Source organism: Pleurodeles waltl, chromosome 1_2 (genome assembly GCF_031143425.1).
Source record: "Pleurodeles waltl isolate 20211129_DDA chromosome 1_2, aPleWal1.hap1.20221129, whole genome shotgun sequence".
Taxonomy (NCBI): Eukaryota; Metazoa; Chordata; class Amphibia; order Caudata; family Salamandridae; genus Pleurodeles; species Pleurodeles waltl.
Genome location: NC_090437.1, coordinates 463,400,421 through 463,419,984, shown reverse-complemented (window position 1 = coordinate 463,419,984; position 19,564 = coordinate 463,400,421).

The window sequence follows — 19,564 nt, the reverse complement described above, 5'->3', positions numbered from 1 at the left end:
TTTAGTAGTGCACCTTCCAAAAAGAAGGACTAGGGTCCATGTCCTCCAGTCTAAGCTCCCACAACTGCGGTACAAACTGGCATTTTATGCAGGAAGTTATCTTGTTTGGACCTCTTCCCCTTTGATGTGATACATGTTTTGAAAGAGGCCTTTTCTCACAACCATTGTCTGTGATTTCTGAAAGACAGGCTCTTGGCACCCCTATGTAAAATCTGCACACAGCCCATAACTGAAATTTAAACTCCTTTTAAGTGGGTATATCATTTTGTGTGTACATTAGGAGCTGGCTTAAGGGCTCAGGGTATGTGTCTGGTGGAGTGGCTAGATCCTTGTGTGACGCTGATTTCATACTGGGTGTATGCACAGCAAATAAGTAGGGAACCAGAATATTGTTGTCTGAATATCATCTGACATAAATATTGACTACAAAAAACATTCCCCATTGGAGTTAATTGCAAAAACTCTGCACCCAATAGGATAATAATTCTGTAAACTAAATTGAGGACACACGATTTATGTCAGACAATATTCCTATATAAAATATTGAGATATATTACCCAGGACATAATTAGAGTCTTCCTAAAAGGCATAAAGGCTAAGATTCTCTGGATGTTATATAGTGCAATTAAAGCTTATTCTGACTTCTCTACTTCCTACTTGTTTTGTAGATAGCTAGTATTGAGCATTTAATACGCATCTGGGCAGACTAAACAAAATATTTCCAATTGGAATAGAGCACCTATGTAGTGAAGTGCTTGGCAGGCTTGCTAACAACTTGTAGGTAGAGATCAGTTAACCTTTTCCCATGTTGCCTCCATCCACTGACACTGAAATTTTTTACTAGTAGCTTCTCTTAGTGGACAACAGATAAGGATCCATAACTGCCTGGATGTCTATGAAAGTGTCTGAATGCACATATGAATTTCCTGCTACTCCAAGACTCAAAGATTCGTCCACTTCGGTTGTCCCTCACGGAGAAGGGATTTTTCAACCACAACCAGTGGTTTCCTAGATACAGGTCATAACGTTTTCCTGGTAAGCATATATAGATATGCATGTATGTATGTTGCATTTCAATAGTGCGAACCTAGACACCAGGAGAGGCACCTGGTTCATTGACTGCGATATAGTGTTCTTCAAATAAATGAGTCTTGAAATCTTTCCTAAATTGGATCAGCGTTTTGGCAGTCCTTATTGATATGAAGATGGTGTCCCAGATCCTGTGTGCATAACATAAAAGGCCTGCCTCCTTGTTTTCCTCTTTTTACACTTCTTAGTCTGCAGTCTGATTATGCCCTAGCTGTGGGATTAGCAAGAACCATCAAAAATGGTGAGCTTATGTGCAATGTAAGCAGTGCAGCTGGTGCGGTGGCTTTGTAAATAATGCAGCTGTTTTTGAAGATGGTGCAGGCTGGCAAGGGGAGCCAATGGAGTTCCATGAGCGTAGGGGTGAATGTGATCGCATTTCTTAAGATCATGGATGAGATATGCTGTGACATGTAGGATGCCCTTGAAAGATGTCAGGGAGGAGTCTAGGAGGACATGGAGTAGGGCATTGCCATCATCTAGATGAGAGATTAGGGGGGGGGTCGAACAGCAGTTCTGAAGTCACTTTCTGTAAGAAATGGTTTCATAGATCTGGTGCCAAGCCATCTTTTTTGGCATTGTGCTCCTTGAAGATAAAGTTAGTGTCCAGGGTGAATCCAAATGACTTAGCATTTAGTGAACATTGGGTTTGAAGCTGTCAGGTTTCATTTCTTTGAGCCAGGTTTTATTATTTCATAATTCCTACAAAGCTAATTGATTGCCCATGCTCCTAGACCAAGGAGTGCCAAAGAGTTTCACTGTAATCTTTCATTTGAAGCAAGAGCTTGCTAAGAACAATTGAGCACTCTGCGGGCACCAGAAAAATGCACCCTGTGACTGGCCAATTTGAGTATATAGGCCACAGAATATTCCCCTTTAGCTGCATACAAATACTATAAGTCGTCCAGAAAGGGGCCAGGAAGAGAATCCTATTACAAGATCATTAGCGAGCAACAGTATGAGAAACCTACAGTTTCATCACTTTTCATCAGTATCAGGTTGTGATCTAATTGGTCCTTGTAACATTTTACCGAAACTCAGGGGTAGGAAACTAAAACCACTAACCTGCCTTACATAGACACTGAAAGTAGGGCACCAGAACACAGTGGCAACTAAAACAGAAAATTATATCCTTCTATTAGCTTTTCCAAAGGCTCCCAAAGAGTGTGGACCTCAAAGATACCGGGATTTTGATGACAATTATTATTATAGGTCCAAGGGACAGCACTGCCTGAGGGAGGTGCAGGAAATTCCTTTATTTTTCGAAGTGATAGGGTTATAGTTCCACTTGTTTTGTTATGTTTTCTTGTAACTGGTCTACTTTACCTACTTGAAAATATAATCATATTCCTTTTAAAAACATACCACTCAAATAGCAACAATGTTCATCTGTTATTAACTGCGTCAAACGGTACATGAATGCATCAAACAGTAAACATTAACTGATCATTAACTACTTCAAGGGCTCAAAGACATTACTTGGTTAACCAACAGCAAGTCAATGTATCCATGACGCTGGGACAAACAGGCACATGAGAGTACAAACAAGCAGTACTTTCTAGTACTCACTACTTGTACCAGGACTGGAGAAAAGGCCTGTCACCTCAGATGTTCTGCTTAACCAACAAAAGTGCACGTTACACTCAACACAGACTTGGGTGCTCAGGTACAGCTTTATATTTGCATATCAATTTGTAAAAGCTTTCATGTTCAGTTTAGCCTTGTATGCATGAAGAGTATAGCCCAATTTTTATAGATATAAATGCATTTATTAATTGCAAGCTGATATGCTGTCATATAGGTCGATTTGCTTAGAGCCACCGCATATAAAGTTGTTGCCCCCCACGCACAAGTATGATCCAATTTCCACAGTATAGACTCAGATCTGAAAGTACATGACCACTCTTGTGGTGCAATCTCACATGCAAAGGGATATAAGCATATAAACATACATGTATGCTTAGCGCAAGTACAGACTAATAAGCTCAAATATATATGGAGTAAAAATGGTACAATAATAGAGGTCAGTTGCGTTTATGGGCTCAAGGAACTCTAGTGGCTTGCAATATTTGTGAGATTTACAGTCGGGTGTATCTTATGCCCCATAATAAGTGGGTGTTTCTATCTCCCAAAGAGTGCTCATTTTGCTCCAGGTCAAGCATCAATAAATCATTTATGATGAATTTCTCTATGCATTCCAGGATTACCTGATTTGTTTTTTCTGATTACATAGGAGCGGCAAAAGTCCAAGAATGCCAAAATACTCTCCATTAGAGTATGGCAGCCAGTCTGTCAAGTCTCCTGAGCAGCAGAGGGATGTACTTCCCTGGTCTGGCTGGTGACCAACCATCAAATTTAGAGATCTCCAAACAGGCAGGCGGAAATTTATTTTACTTCAGCACAGTCTCCATCACAGTGGCTCTTCTGAAAGTACTGACAAATTGATGAGCAAGTGCCATGTCTTTAGAGACAAGCAGACCTGCTCTTTTAGTAAGTAGAGTATTATATCGATATATACGTTTTTGAAGTTGTTTTTTGTATCCATCACCACATGAGGCAATAAAAAGTTTTTCTAAGTCAACTAATTGTTTTCATAATATAGAGAGGGTAGCACAGAGTAGTTTATTCACATGTGCCATCAATAATATAGTAACTTCCTTTGTGTATGGTTTGAATGCATCCAAGTTAATTATTTTAGAGGTATCAGGAGGGTTACTGTGTAACAAATAGTCCTTAATGGTCGTTGATAACTTAATGGAATTTGTTGGATTGAGAGCAAGTAGAGCTGGTCTCATCTATTAGGAGGGAGAAGGAGACTAGAGGAGGGTCAGAAATCGCAATAGGCTCAATTTAACAGTTATCTCATAACATAAGTGTCTGGAGGCCAAAAGAGAGTAAATCAAGGTAAAAGTAGAATGTGCATTCGAGTAGAAGGTAAAATCTTTAGTTGTGGGGTGTGCTAGTCTCCAGACATTTACTAGTTTTTTACTAGTTTTACTAGGATTTTAACATCTGAAAATAGTTATTGGGTCTAAGTTTAAGAATGACCGATCCAATTTGGGGGTCACAAATCAGATTAAACTCACCTCTCATTATCAAAGGGGTGTTGCCTAATTTACCAATATCTATGGTTACATTTTTCCAGAAGGAAGGGTCATATAATGTGGAAGCATTGATGTTTATCAAGTTAAGAACATAATTGACAACTTTAATTTGTGCATTTACAAATCTACCATCTGAGCTTTTATTGTGATGTAACAGTGGAACATGTGATTTCTGTGGGAAAAGAGTTGCACACCATTTTTCCACCCTTTAGCTGGTGATGAAACAATATTACTAATCCATCCCTTAGACATATACTGCAAAATGTTAATATTTATATGGATTTCTAGAAGAAAACATATATCAGCATCAAACTTTTCTAGGTATTCCATTATTTTGCACCTCTTGACTGGGTGTTAAGACCTTTTACATTTAGAGAGACAATATTTAGCTGTTCTTTGTTGGCTATAGGAGAAAATAGAGAAATAGAAAAGAAAAACGTAGAAAGAAGGACATAAAGTAGCCCATAAGCAAGGTGAGCATGACAAACAAAACAAATAGCCGTTAAACAAGAAGATAACATATTGAATGAATAGTTGACACAAAGGTGCGAAACAAGGAAGAGCACCCTGCATATACCCGCTATCATAAACAAAGAAATACAATACAGTGTGAGGAGACCTATATTAACCAGCCGAGACTGAGGGCTGCAGTTCCATAGCAATGGCATTGTGTTGATCAAGATATTTGGGTAGTTCTGCAGGAGAAGAAAATAATTTTGAGACATATTTTTTCTAAATACTCATTGTGGATGGAACAAAAAGACCATATTAATAGCCTAAATCCTTTAGTCGAGGTTTAAGTTCAGATAATCGGCGACACATTTTCACAGACTCTTTCACAAAATCCTGATGAATAAACACTCTGTTGCCTTCAATAAGGAATGTTGGAATTTCTCTCACCACCTTTTCTTATAAACTGGAGATGATGATATTACAGAATATAATTTGTCTTGGTTTAGTTTGATGTGGTTTACGATGAGAAGGGATACGGTGAGTTTTATTAATGCCAAATTGTTTTGGAAATTTAATATGAAGCAACTGAGGGAGAATGGATTCCAAAGAGAGTCTATAGCTTTTCCCCTTCAACCTTTTCAGGGTAATTAAAAATTAAAAATACATAAATTGTATTGACCAATTCCGTTTTCCAAATCAATAATGGATGGTTGCATGGGAGAGAACCGGGGGACTAAAGAAGTTTTAGCAGAAATTGTTTTTGAGTTATCCTTTATTTTTATCTCATTGTCTGAAACTTTATTGGAGAGAGATGCAATGTCTCTGAGGATATGCTTAATATCTGAGCACGTAGCATCCATATGGAGGTGAATCACTTGTATTTCTTCCAATATTTTTGTCATGGATGCTTCTTGCAATTCTATCATTTTAGATTTTCCTGGTGGAGGAGACGCCATTTGTTTTCTTTTTATTTGACTAAGCTTTTTTTTTTTTAAAATGATTAATACAGGTGTAAAAGGGAAGCAGGCAGAATTTACAGTGAATTTATTAATTAACATTATCTAGTCATATTCTTTATTCCTGGATTGCATTCTAGTATCAACTCTTGATGCACAAAATCACTGAGCAATAGAAAACCTTGCTTCTCCCATTCCTTGATACATTTTGTTTCCATCTGCATTCCTCATGTCTTACATTCCTGAAGTGCCAATAATAAATACACCTGGAGAAGCTGATGTTCCTCTGGATGTCACTACTTTGGGAGTTTTGTATCTAGTTCTTTTGGGGAGCCTTGGAATGTTAAGGAAATAGAATAGCTGAACGTCATCATCAGCTAACATTTTTTTAAAGTAAAAATTTGTGTCGAGATTATAGGATGCTGTTCCTCTAATCATCCAATCCAGGAAGGCCGCTTGGTAATATTTCTTAAAGAGTGGCAACGCTAAGCCACGGTCTTCAATCCCCATATGCAGTGTCTCCAATTTAGTATGTTTTTTTTTCGCTGACTATACAAACTAACGTAAAACCTTGATAATCACATTTGAAAATTCAAAAAGAAGGAGTCGAAGAATCATCATCTTAATCAAAAAAATTTGACCAATAATTGATAACGGGAAGATTTGCCATCTCCGCAGTATACTTCTTACCTTATTAAGAGTGTATTGGTAATTCAGTACTTAAGGCTCTTCGAAATTGTGCAAGACATAAATACCCAGGTATCTTACATGGCGCTGCGCATGGTGCGGAGCCCGCCTATCCTCTGGCAATACCAATTCCAAGCTATTGAACAGGAGTGCCTCTGACTCAGCATTATTTACCCAATATCCCCCCAATTCTGTAAATTCCTTAATCTTATCAAAGGCACCTCTTTTATTGGATGCCTCTGCTGCCAAATACAAAATCATATGAACTTCAAACAACTTTAGATTGGGCACATCCAGCAAAGGTTGTGTGATCAGAGCATCTTGGTGCACTGCTGCTGTTAAGGGTTCTATAAACAATGCAAATTGTGCTGGAGACATTGGGCACCCCGGGTGCATCTCCTGAGAAATTGAAACTTTTCCTGATACTTGTGCATTCATCATGACAGTTGCTTCTGCGTTCCTATAAAGATTCCGAAGCAGAACCACCAGTTTATGAGGAAAATTGAATCTGATCAAGATAGTAAATAATACTTCCCATTTGACTTAGCTGATGGCATTTTCGATTCCCTTGTGTTGTTTGACAAAGATACATTATTAATATATTAGTAGGCAGTAGGAACAAAATGGAATGCATATTTGTTGCACCAGTTATAGCAATCAGGGTAAACTGAGTAAATAATAAGTGCTGCAATTTGCAGGGAGTTATTAACATGAAAGTTAAACAAATGAATTGGTTTTACAATAAACCTGAAGTATAGGAATTCACTTTAACCCCTCGGTGCCCTGGACGAGGTGGTAACGTCTGCTGCTGTGGCACTCAGGGCCTCGCACCCCCCTCCCATGGGCAGGGATGGAAGGGGAATCGCCTCCCCTTCCACCCCATGCCGCCTGACCTTACAGTGACATCTGATACATCAGCACGTGATTGTGCGCTGACCTCATCAGAGGCTGTCCCCACCACACTGGAAGCTCAGCTTGCAGCGTGGATCAGAAGAGAAATGCAAAAGCATTTCTCTTCCGATCACAGGCTGGGGGCGGGAGAGTCATCAAAGGAAAGGAAAGGCCTTTCCTTTCCTTTGATGTCTCTCTGAGCATTTCTGCAGCCCGATCATGAAGCAACCCCTTTGGTAAGGGTCGCTCCCCAGGGGGGCATTTTTTTTAATGCTTTTCTCCTCCCCAGGGGCAGATCGGCCCATTGTAATTAGGCCGAACTGCCCCCAAGGGGAGCAGAAACCTCTATATTTTTTATACGTGGGGCAGCGACCCCTTATCCAAGGGTCGCTCCCCTTGTGGCCAAATTATCTTTAGGCCATTTCTGCCCCCTTGGGAGCAGATCAGCTTATTTTTATAAGGCCAATCTGCCCCCAAAGGGGCAGAAATCAGTAGACACGAGGGAGTTTATTTTTTAGGTTTATTTCACACTAGGGGAGCAAACTCTTAGGCATGGGTCACTCCCCTAGGGGGGGGCAAATTTGTTTTAGGCCATTTCTGCCCCCATTTGGGGGCAGTTTGGCCTATTTTACTTAGGCCGATCTAAACCACTAGGCACCAGGGATTTTTTTTTTCACATGGGAAGCGACCCCTTAGGCAAGGGTTGCTCGCCAAGGGGGCAATTTTATTTTAGGCCATTTCTGCCACCCTTGGGGCAGATCAGCCTATTTTTCTTAGGCCAATCTGCCCCCAAGGGAGACAGAAACCACTAGACACCAGGGATTTTTATTTTTTTGTGACAATTTCATGCAAGGGGAGCGACCCCTCTTGCAAGGGTTGCTCTCCTGGGGGGCAAATTTATTTTAGCCCATTTCTGCTCCCCTTGGGGGAAGCTCAGCCTATTTTTATTAGGCTGAGAAACCACTAGGCACCAGGGATTATTTATTGTGCTAATTTCACACAAGGGGAGTGACCCCTTAGGCAACGGTTGCTCCCCTGGGGGAAAATTTATTTTAGGCCATTTCTGCCCCCCCCTCCCCCCCGGGGCATATTGGCTTTTTCCATTAGGCCGATCTGCCCCTGGGGGGGCAGAAACCACTTAGGTACCAGGGATTGGTGTGTGTGTATATGTGTTTTTGTTTCAGGGGGCAGCCCCTTGGGCAAGGGTCGCTCTCAATGGGGCACATTACTGTCTATTTTTGTAAGGCCCATCTGCCCCCAGAGACCAGGAAAGATTTTTTTATTTTAAAAAGAGTGTGGGGGTATGGACATACCCCCACCCCAAATACCTGGTGACAAAGTTGTTCTACCCACTGGTGGACAGATGGAGGAATTACTCTTGATCCACTCCCGGGTGAGGGGGGTGTTGAAAGCCTTCTAGATGCCAGGGAATTTAAAAAAGAAATAGTGGGTTGGGGGCTACCAACCAGAATGATGCCCCCCCACCCCAACTGAAGGGGGTAACAATCTTCAGCTCTCCTCCAGCACACAAAAACATCTCATCCCACTGCAATTAAAAGGACATTTGATTATTTTGGGTTTTGGTTTTACATTTGTGCCATGAGAGCTTGTCTAACTCTCAAAATCGGCACTTGGAATGGTGAGGGCTGCACTTTTTTGACTTTGGGACGCTACCAGGTAGAACAACTAAACATCATCTGTGTGAGTCCAGGGAGGTGTGCTTTACATGCACCCGCACTGTTTTCTTACCCACAATGTCCTGCAAACCTCCACCTTTGCTGGAAATCATACATGTTTCCCACATTTTCGTGATGGACCCTTCCAGAATCTGCAGGAATCCAAAGAATTCCTACAACCCAACATTGTCACATCTATACAGATAAAAATTCAGTCCCACTTGTCAGCCTAAAAACGTTTTTTTCTCAAATTGCCCTGTTAGACCCGCTTAGGTTCCCCCTCATTTTCAACATGTTTTTGGCTCTTCCCTGTCACAGCCACTTGGCCCACCTACACAAGTGAGGTATCATTTTTACCGGGACACTGAGGGGAACGTTGGATGGTATCCAGGTTTGCTAGGTTTTCCTAGGTGTCGGCTGAGCTAGAGGCCAGAATGCACAGCTAGGCACTTTGCAAAAAACAGGTCACTTTTCTTTAAGACAATGTGATGTGTCCACATTGTGTTTTGGGTCCCTTCATGTCACAGGCACTAGGCCTACACACACAAGTGAGGAACCATTCATATTGAGAGACTTGGGGGAATGCTGTGTAGAAGGAAGCTTGTGGCTCCCCTCAGATTCCAGAACTTTGCAGCACCGAAATGTGAGGAAAAAGTGTTTTTTTCCCCCACATTTTGAGGTTTGCTAAGGATTCGAGGTAACAGACCTGGTGAGAGCACCACAAGTTACCCCATCCTGGGTTCCCCTAGGTGTCTAGTTTTCGGGAAAGGTCCAGGTTTGCTAGGTTTTCCTAGGTGCCGGCTGACCTAGAGGCCAAAATCCACAACTAGGCACTTTGCAAAAAACATGTAACTTTTTGGGACAATGTGATGTGTCCACATTGTGTTTTGGGGCATTTCCTGTCCGGGGCACTAGGCCTACCCACACAAGTGAGGTACCATTTTTATCGGGAGACTTAGGGGAACACTGAGTGGAAGGAAATTTGTGGCTCCTCTCAGATTACAGAACTTTCTATCACCGAAATGTGAGGAAAAAGTGTATTTTTTGCCAAATTTTGAGGTTTGCAAAGGATTCTGGGTAACAGAACCTGGTGAGAGCCCCACAAGTCACCCCATCTTGGATTCCCCCAGGTGTCTAGTTTGAACAAATGCACAGGTGTAGTATATTTCCGTAGGTGCTGGCTGAGCTGAAGGCCAAAATCCACAGCTAGGCACTTTGCAAAAAACAGGTTAGATTTCAATGTAAAAATGTGATGTATCCATGTTGCGTTTCCTGTCGCAGACATTAGGCCTATCCATGCAAGTGAGGTATCTTTTTTATCTGGAGACTTGGGGCAATGCTGAGTGAAAGGAAATTTGTGGCTCCTCTCAGATTCCAGAACTTTCTATCACCGAAATGTCACAATTTCTGCTGTATTTTGGCTAATTTCTTGATCTCCTCCAGGGGAACCCACAAACTCTGGGTACCTCTAGAATTCCAAGGATGTTGGAAAAAAAAGGACGCAAATTTGGCGTGGGTAGATTATGTGGACAAAAAGTTATGAGGGTCTAAGCGTGAACTGCCCCAAATAGGCCAAAAAAAGCCTGGCCCCTGAGGGGGAAAAGGCCTGGCAGCGAAAGGGTTAAGGAACTGTATGTGTATTTATACAGCAGACAGTCTTAAGAAAAAATAATCAAAATGAGTCTTAGGTTATCAGTGTCAGTGATCAAACCTTCAAAATAGCAAAGAAAATCCATTTAAAGCTTAAATAAGACAATCCACTTTGGTAGGAAAATGGGATGGAGGAAGAGGTGGGTGTCTCCTCAGAAAAAGGCAGCTCATTGTGTGAAAATGTTGAAGGAGCTCCTCAATGAACTTCACTGCTGCAAACGCACACAAAAAAAAAAAACTGAACTCTTGCTCTACTTTTCATTCCCATAAAATTTCCGGCATCAAGAAATTTAAGAAAAGAAAACATCTCCTCCTCGTCTTAATTGTCATCTGGCAGGTATGTGATGGAGCTCATGGTGTAGCAGCCATCTTTGAGCACGTACGCTACCATCTTCATAGCAGTCTTATTTTAATATAGAGGGCACACTTGGGCCCATATTTATACTTTTTTAGCGCTGCGTTTGCGCCGCTTTTTGACACAAAAACGGCGCAAACTTGCAAAATACTTGATGTGCTACTGCAGGTCACAGAACAGTTTTTAACCTTGAAATCAACTTGGATAGGCCTTGGCTTCAGTGCACATACTAGATTAGAATGTCAGATGAGCCAACAAAATGTCAGGATACCAGTTCCACATGCAGTCGGTTACTTGGGGGAGGGGTAAACACCCACGTACGATGAAGGAACATTCCAGACCTAAAAGAAGCAATTAAAAATATATTAACATTGAATCCAAAAACTGTTCTTCTTTTATTGAGGACATATTTCAGCAGTGATGAGGGGCTGTGCTTGTATGGATATATATATATATATATCCATTAAGCATTGGACTGGGGGGTCAACCACAGTATGTGAGCACTTGTTTTGTGTACTATCTGAATTCAAAACTGTGCTAGGTACAGGGAAAATTGAGTACGTCCATCATAATCTAGGCATATATTTATGTATATAGATCTGAATTAATTGACACCCCAGCTAAAATCCAATAGGCACCTTCCTTCCTCCACTCAGACTAAGACTCAAGGCCCTTCTCTTTACACAACACGTCATCAAAAGATGATCCCTCAGCTGCTAATGTAGAAGACGAGCCCCCTGCCCACAACATCGTACTCAACTTTAAAGCACCATCCCTATGTCCACTTTTCTTCCTTATCTTGTTGATGCTTCGCCATCCTTTTTATTTACAGAGTTTTCTAAAGCGCAAATATGGCCTAATAGCACAGTGTGTTTAATAGGACTACGATAAAGTAAAATTGACATTAGCACGCTCATAACTGCTTACAGTGTGACACTGATTGGGACGTAAGTATGCAAGCAAAAGGTCTCTGTGGGAGCCAAGTATCAATAACATTCCATCTATTGGCGGGAACATGTGTTGACTGTCCCAGAACTAGTCTATCTCTATTTTCTGGTCTTCTAAAGGTCCATGTGATGGGCTGATAGAGGAATTATCTGAAATGCTAGAGAGGTTCACAGTGGGTGGAATCTGTTGATTAAAATTGTTTTCACCGCCATCTTTAAGGTGGCAGGCAATGGATTGGATATTTCCCATCCCCCTTGTCCTCCACTGCTCACCTCCTCGCCCTGTCTACCATCCACCCTCTGCTTTCACTTCTATGCCACACTCTCCTTTTTCTAGCTCTTCTCTCCATTGTTCGGTGCAGCGTTGCTTTGCAGCAATGTTTGTGCTGTTCAGATCCCTATAAATGCATTAATGAATACATACAATTCCTTCTAAATGGTACAACACCCAAATACTGCCCATACAATGCTACGCAGATCCTCAGGCACGTAAATATCTAACTTCATAATAACAAGTATAATGTAAGTACCTTAGCTTTTTTACAATAACCGACGATAGTCAATGTCTGCTACCCCATATCTTAACATACAAGACATTTGGAGGCAAAGCGACTTTTAACACTAAAGTGTAAAATCAAAGTTCAAATACAATTGGGAGAAATGATCTTTATAAGTCACAATGTTCTGTTTTGTCTTCATTTCTGCAAATTACAAGTAAGTACAGGATCCATCTTAGTGTGCCTACGCCTGTGAACACAGTCCTAAAATAACTCCAGCTGAAGAGATCCAAGGTAGTCAGCAAGTCTGGAGCATAGCTAATTTCTCGCTCCGTGACTCATGGCCAAGCAAGAATCAGTGTTGCGACAAGCTGCAAATGCCGAGCTGCGTCTAGCATTAATCACATTCTCACCATGCTCTGAACCTGCGTTTTCTTGAGCTCGAGATATTTTTAATGTTTCCATCCCTATTTGTGATCACAGAATCAAAGGTGCAAATGATATCGGATTGAGACTCTTCCTTTCTTGTATCCATCCAATCTTCAGGATGCAATGTAAAAGTCACATTCGTAGAAGCCCATTTTCTAAATCTGCCTGGAAACTGCATAACTTGAGCCGTTTGCTCAGTCAACAAATGGATGCCATGTATCTCCGTTACGGGGTCGTTGAAAAACTCAGTGTTAGGCCAATGGTGCGATCATCAGTCAATGTCTCGATCATTTATGTAACACTATCGATCAATACATTAATCAGTGACGGCAGCGCCCTGTCTAAGGAGTTTAATGAAATTGGAAAGCGATAAATCTTCTGCGCAATAATTATAAAAAATAATGGCTGCACTGAAGAAATCGGGGGAGTCTTTCGGAGCATGCAGCGCAATATGACGACTGCCAAAAGAAGGGCTGACCTTGACGGATCGGAGTTTCACTTATTATGACATACATAATATTTAGCATTTTTAATGCGTCATAAGTAGAGGTCAAAGTGCGTTAAAAAATAAGGGATCTGTGACCCTGGGTACAATGAAGGCAGAGTCAGGGAGTTTTGGGTGGAGTCAGAGAGGTAGGTAAAAAGAACAAAAAATCTGCAATTATTTTGTTGGCCTTTAAACTGCAGGTACCTGCATATAAAACAAAATGCACACACAAGTGAAAAATATATGCAACTCAAATGTATAAGTGGGAAATGTATTTTTCTAGTGAGAAAGCTCTGTTGGTTAATGAGAATACTTCCAATGGAGAAGGGGTTGGAACCTAAGTCTGCCATGTGACACATACCACAGCTTGTCATAGTTTTCGGACATGCTCTTTTGTGCATAATTGCAGATAGCGACAGTGTGTGTTTTCTAAAGGGCTCTTTTTCTCTTGGGTAAACGAAATAAAGAAAAAAAAAAAGGAAAAACAATATTAAAAGCATTCTCGAAGTTGGGTTTGAACTTTAGTCTACCAGGGGCATTATCATAGATATCAACCATTACACCAACTGCCATGTGGATCTATTTGGCTACCTAAAGCATTTTTATCTTAGAGAAGGTGTAGATGTCCTTCTTCTATTTTCATGGCTATTTTTATCTTACATGCTACAAATTCCCAGTTGCTTTCCACACTTAATAAAAAAATTCCCCTTCATCTCCTTCACCCTAGTACTGGCCCCATGCATTTATTGTTAGTATACAAGCTTCCTCTTTCTCTCATTCCACAAATTAAGGGATTTCTTTCACTGCAAACCTTGCTCCCCGTTCCACATGCCACAGCATGTCACAAAGTTCTAGCATGTACTGCCATGACTAAATAGGCCACAAATCGCCCAGACAGTGCCAGGGGTAATTTACAATGGGACCTCTCTCATTTGGCTAACATTAAAAAAAAATGAAAAACAACTTCTTAAAACTATTTTTCTCCAGGTGAGGTTTGAACCCTGGTCAAAAGCAACGTTAACTCAAGCAGATAATCACAAAACAAAACACTGTTATGATGAGCTAAGCTGGCAAAATGCCTTGTAATCAGAGAGACAGTGATGAAGTCCTTTTTTTATTTCCAAGACGATGTTTTGGTTACATGCCACAAATGCACAGTTGCTTTTCACACTTAATGGAGATTTCCTTAGCTTTCAGTGAAAGAAAGTCTTGATTTTATTAAAGACAAGGAGATAAGTATTATTCTTTCTTCTCTTGCTTTCTTATGAATAGCAGCCAAGAAAAACTACAACTCCCAGCATTCCTGGCTGGGAAACTACAAAAAACATGTCACAAAAGAACAAACCAATCAGGACACAAACTAAGTATAAACGTCTTGACTGAGAGCAACAAGTCCTCTTTTCTTGCAGAGCAGTTAATAAACTCTGAATAAAGAAAATAAAAGTATCAAAATGAAACATGCTAGAACAATGGTGAAAAAGCCTTCCAGGCGATTGATAACTTTGAAAGTCTTTTCGTCGAAGTCCGCAACAAAGGAAATATTCTCAAACCCCTCCAAGAAAGACGGCTTGTGAGCAGTTGAAGTCAAACCAGAAGAAGGACTGAGACGAGGAGGAAGACCCTTCTTAAGGCGTCTGGTTGGGAGTAGTGGTTGTACCTGATAAGACAAAGGGAGGGTTAATGTAAAGTGGAGGGATAATACTCACCTCCGTGTGTTTAATAAAGCCAAGACTTTCTTTCACTGAAAGCTAAGACAATCTCCATTTTATTACAAGGCACAGAGGCTCCTATTATGCTAGTTCAAAGCATAGAAACTAACAAACTGGCTACATGAGAGACTGATTTACAATAAACATTCTGAAATTTGCAACATTTGACCAATCGGCTGATTTGAGAATGTCAGCTAAACTCAATCCTGCCCAAAAGGCCTTGGATGCCGTAGCTCTTCTGGTGGAATGAGCACCAAAAACAGAAATGTCAATACCCGCCAAGTTCATGATCTATTTTACCCAACGGACCAGAGTGGTAGAAGAATCAGGGTTATGTGGGGTCCTAAAAGAGACTAGGAGTTGAGGTTCAGATGACTTTCTCAAATTGTTTGTTCGTGAAATATATATTCTCTCAAACAGCTTCCCACACATAGATTTGGATGATCCGGAAAGTACGGATAAAGTACAGACATCAAATTAGTTTTTGTTCTTCTTCGTACCAGAAAGAAAACACCTGCAGCTGTATACTGAACAGAGGTTACGTCTACAGCTCTAACATCTGAAATACGTTTTAAAAATACTAAACAGAGGAGCATAGCAAACTTTGCAGAAATGAATTTCAGGGATAAAAGGGAATTAGGTTGTTCTGTTATAAAAAAAAACTGTGGAATAGCATTAACATCCTACATAGAACTATACTTAGGTAAAGGAGGTTTAGAAAATCTTACTCCCTTCAAAAGACGGCATATTAGTGGATGCTCACCAACCGGTCTATTGTTAACCCGAACATGTTCGGCAGAAATTGCTGACCTGTACATATTAACAGTTCTATACGCTCTACCTTGAGTGGCCAAAGAAGCCAAAAAGTTGACTATCAAAACTACATCCACTGAAAAGGGATCGGCACACCTGTCCATACACCAATTATGCCATGCTGTCCAGGCTGACTTGTAAGCCTTGGTTGTTACCGGAGCCCAGGCTTGACGTATGAAGCTTGCAGCTTCCTGCAAAATTTCTGGGGCTCTCCAGGAAGACCCAAAATCATCCAAGCTACCAGCCGAAGCGATTAATTGATTATTAGATTGTGAGGCATTCCAAGAGGGTTCCGTAGGAGGTAGGGAAATGGAGGAAGAAGAATTGGAAAGTCTATTGACAACTCAAGGGCTGAGGGAAAACATGGTTGGCCCTGCCAGAAGGGGGTGATTAACAAAATCTTCGTAGTTTGGCATCTGATGTGCGCCAAAACTCTGGAAATCATAATGAAAGGAGGAAAAGCATAATTTGTTTGGTTGGGCCAATCTTGTTAAAAAGCGTTGGTAGCTAACGCTTGAGGGTCCGGTCTCCAGCTGTAAAACCGAGGGAGTTGAGTATTCAAGCGGGAGGCATAGAGGTCGATAGAGAAGGGACCGAATCTGTAGGAAAGGTTTTTGAAGACAGAAGGATGAAGATGGCAATCGCTGGAATCCCGCAGATATCTGGAACACCAGTCTGCGATCGTCTTCATGTTTCCCGGAAGATATTCTGCTTGAAGGGAAATCTGATTCTGGAGGCAAAATTCCCAGAGACTCTTTGCTAATTCGGCTAAAGGTTTTGACCTTGTGCCTCCTAAATGGTTTATATACCGGACAGCTGACAGGTTGTCCATCTGGAGGAGTATAGAACAACTTACCTTGTCTTTGGCAAACGTTTGGATCGCAAAGGAACCTGCAAGACTCTCTAAACAATTTATATGCAACAGTAACTCCTCTTTTGACCATAGACCTCCATCTTGCACCCCAACCAGTCCGACTTGTAATACAAGATCTGGTGCTGTAGAGAAAATTGCTCTTCCGTTCCAGGCGTCTAGATGATCCAGCCACCACTAGAGTTCGATATGAGATTCGTGATCCAGGCAGAGCAAGTCTTCGTACCCACAACCTTTGCGAAGATGGAGAATTTTTAGCCGTTGGAGAGCTTGATAATGGAGCGGACCTGGAAAGATAGCCTGAATGGAAGAGGCTAGAAGACCAATTATACGAGCTAGACACTTTATCAAAAGCTCTGACTTGTTCAAAACTAAAAGGATCTCCTTTTTTATGTGAGAAATCTTCTGGGCTGGAAGTTACAGGGTGGCTTTGTCTGAATCTATAAAGAAACCTAGAAATTCCATCTGACGAGAAGGGATGAGATCCGACTTCTCTTTGTTCATGAGAAATCCGAGACTTTGGAGGAGGGATATAAAGCTCTCTAATTGTTATGTGAAGACGGACCTGTCCTGATGCAAATTAAGAAAGTCGTCTAGGTAAACCATCAGTCTGACTCCCTGAGCTCTCCTGTGTGTCACCACTGGCTTCAAAACCTTGGTAAAAAACCATGGAGCTGATGAAAGACCGAAGGAAAGGCATTTGAATCGGAAGAACTGGTCCTTCCACTGAAACTGAAGAAACTTTCTGAAAGATTGGTGGATTAGAATAGAGAGATATGCATCTTGGAGGTCTAGGCGAACCATCCAATCATTTCCCAATAACAAGTCTCGGAGATGGAGGATAGTTTCCATCTTGAAACAATGGTATACTACAAAATTGTTGAACAACTTAAAATTTATCACTCGACGATATTTTTTGTTCTTTTTTTGAATTAGGAATAAAGTATTGACAAAACCTAAGGATGAGGGGAGCAAATGTCTATAGCCTGTTTGTGAATTAGGGAGTGGATCTCTTGAGAGAGAAGGTTTTCTTGTTCCTTGGAAAACACCAACGGCTTTGGCAGGGATTGTTGTACAGGAGTGGAATAAAGCTCTATGCAATAAGCTGAAACTGTTTGCAACACCCACGGATCTGCAGTTATCTTTTGCCAATTTGCTAGAAACAAACTTGTCCGCCCCCCACCAACAACGGGTCAGAATACTGATCTCTTACCTGAATTCTGGAAACCTCTAGATCTGTAACCACGTTGTCTGAATGGACAATTCCTCTGGGGATAGAATTGTGGTTTGAACTCTTGCTGGCATCCAAAGGAAGGAACCTCTATTTTGATTGACCACACCTCTGGGGCCAAATCGGCCGGCAAAACGGCTCCTGCCTTTGCCGGCCCTGCCCAAAACCCGAGAATGGCAAATCTTTTGCATGGAAGATTGCGCCTTCTCAATGAACGTGAAGGTGGCCACATATTTGCTGAGCTCCTTAATAAAGGAGTCTCCAAAGAGCAATTCATTAGCGTCTTGTCCCATCTCTTTGGAAGGAAGGTTGCTTAATATTGGATCAATCTTCAAAAGAAGACTCTTCCATCTCTCCTGCGCCATAGCAGCATTAGTGTTCCCTAAAAGACAAATAGCCCTTTGGGCCCAATTTGATAAAATGACTGGTTCGACTTTGGTGCTCTCCATTCTAGCTTCTTCTGCCAAATCCAAAATTCTCGTTAGTGGACCAGAAAGATACAACAATCTATCTTGACAATTGGTCCATGCTCTATCCACACCTTTTTTGGGGTCCTTGACAAACTTAGTGAAGAACATTAACATGTTAGGGTCAATCACAGGAGTGGCTGAAATATTATTAGATAAGGATGGTCTAGGACATTCTGATTTTAAACTATTATGAGACAATTTGTGTAAGGGTTGACGTAATTTATTGGAGACATAAGCTGCGACATGATCACAGGACGTCCACTCAGTGGAATTTGGGTGACGGATAAGCGCAGGATCAAACATCGGTTGACCTGGAAAATCTAAAATGGATTCACTGGAATTAGAAACTTTTGGGTACTCTCCCAGTTCATTAAGAGAAGTTTTATGCCTCTTCTCCACAGTCCCTCACCAGATCATTATGTCTGGATTATCCTAATCCATGTCAGAATCACCCAAATCATCGTCCGTGTCTCCCAAATGAGTAATATGAATGGGAAAACTAATGTTTGTGGAAATACCATGTTCAGTAACCGGAATTTTTGAAGGAGAGTCTATGGGGGTCATTACAACATTGGCGGTATAAGGCGCTTACCACCGTGCAGAAAACCACCAACACACCGACGCGGCCGCGGCAGACCGCCACAGCTATTATGACACACATCATGGAATCCGCCGAAATTCAGACACCCACACAACACCGCCACACCAAAGGTCAGCGATAAACTGGCGGAAACAAATTCTCCACCTCCACGCCAACCGAAACACGCCCATGCTATTACGACCCACGAATCCACGCGGCGGTCTTTCAACCGCGGTATTCCATTGGCGGTACACACCGCCGCGCTCAAAATACACACACATCTCCAAAACACCGCCACATTGGACAATTCCAAATACACACACCTGATACACATACACACACCACTCCCACACACCCAACACAATATAAAACAGACACCCACATCACACACAAACCCCTACAACCCGAAATTCTGAGAGAAGGCCAGAGAGACAGCACAGCTATTGACAACCCCATCACACAGAGGCACACAACACCATCACCCACACAACATCCACGCACAAAACACCACATACCACTACACTCACCACACTCATCAACACATACACCACCCCACACATCACACATAACGCCCCATGTCACGCCAAAGACACCCCTGCTTCTCCGAGGAGGAGCTCAGGGTCATGGTGGAGGAAATCGTACGGGTAGAGCCACAGCTATTTGGCTCACAGG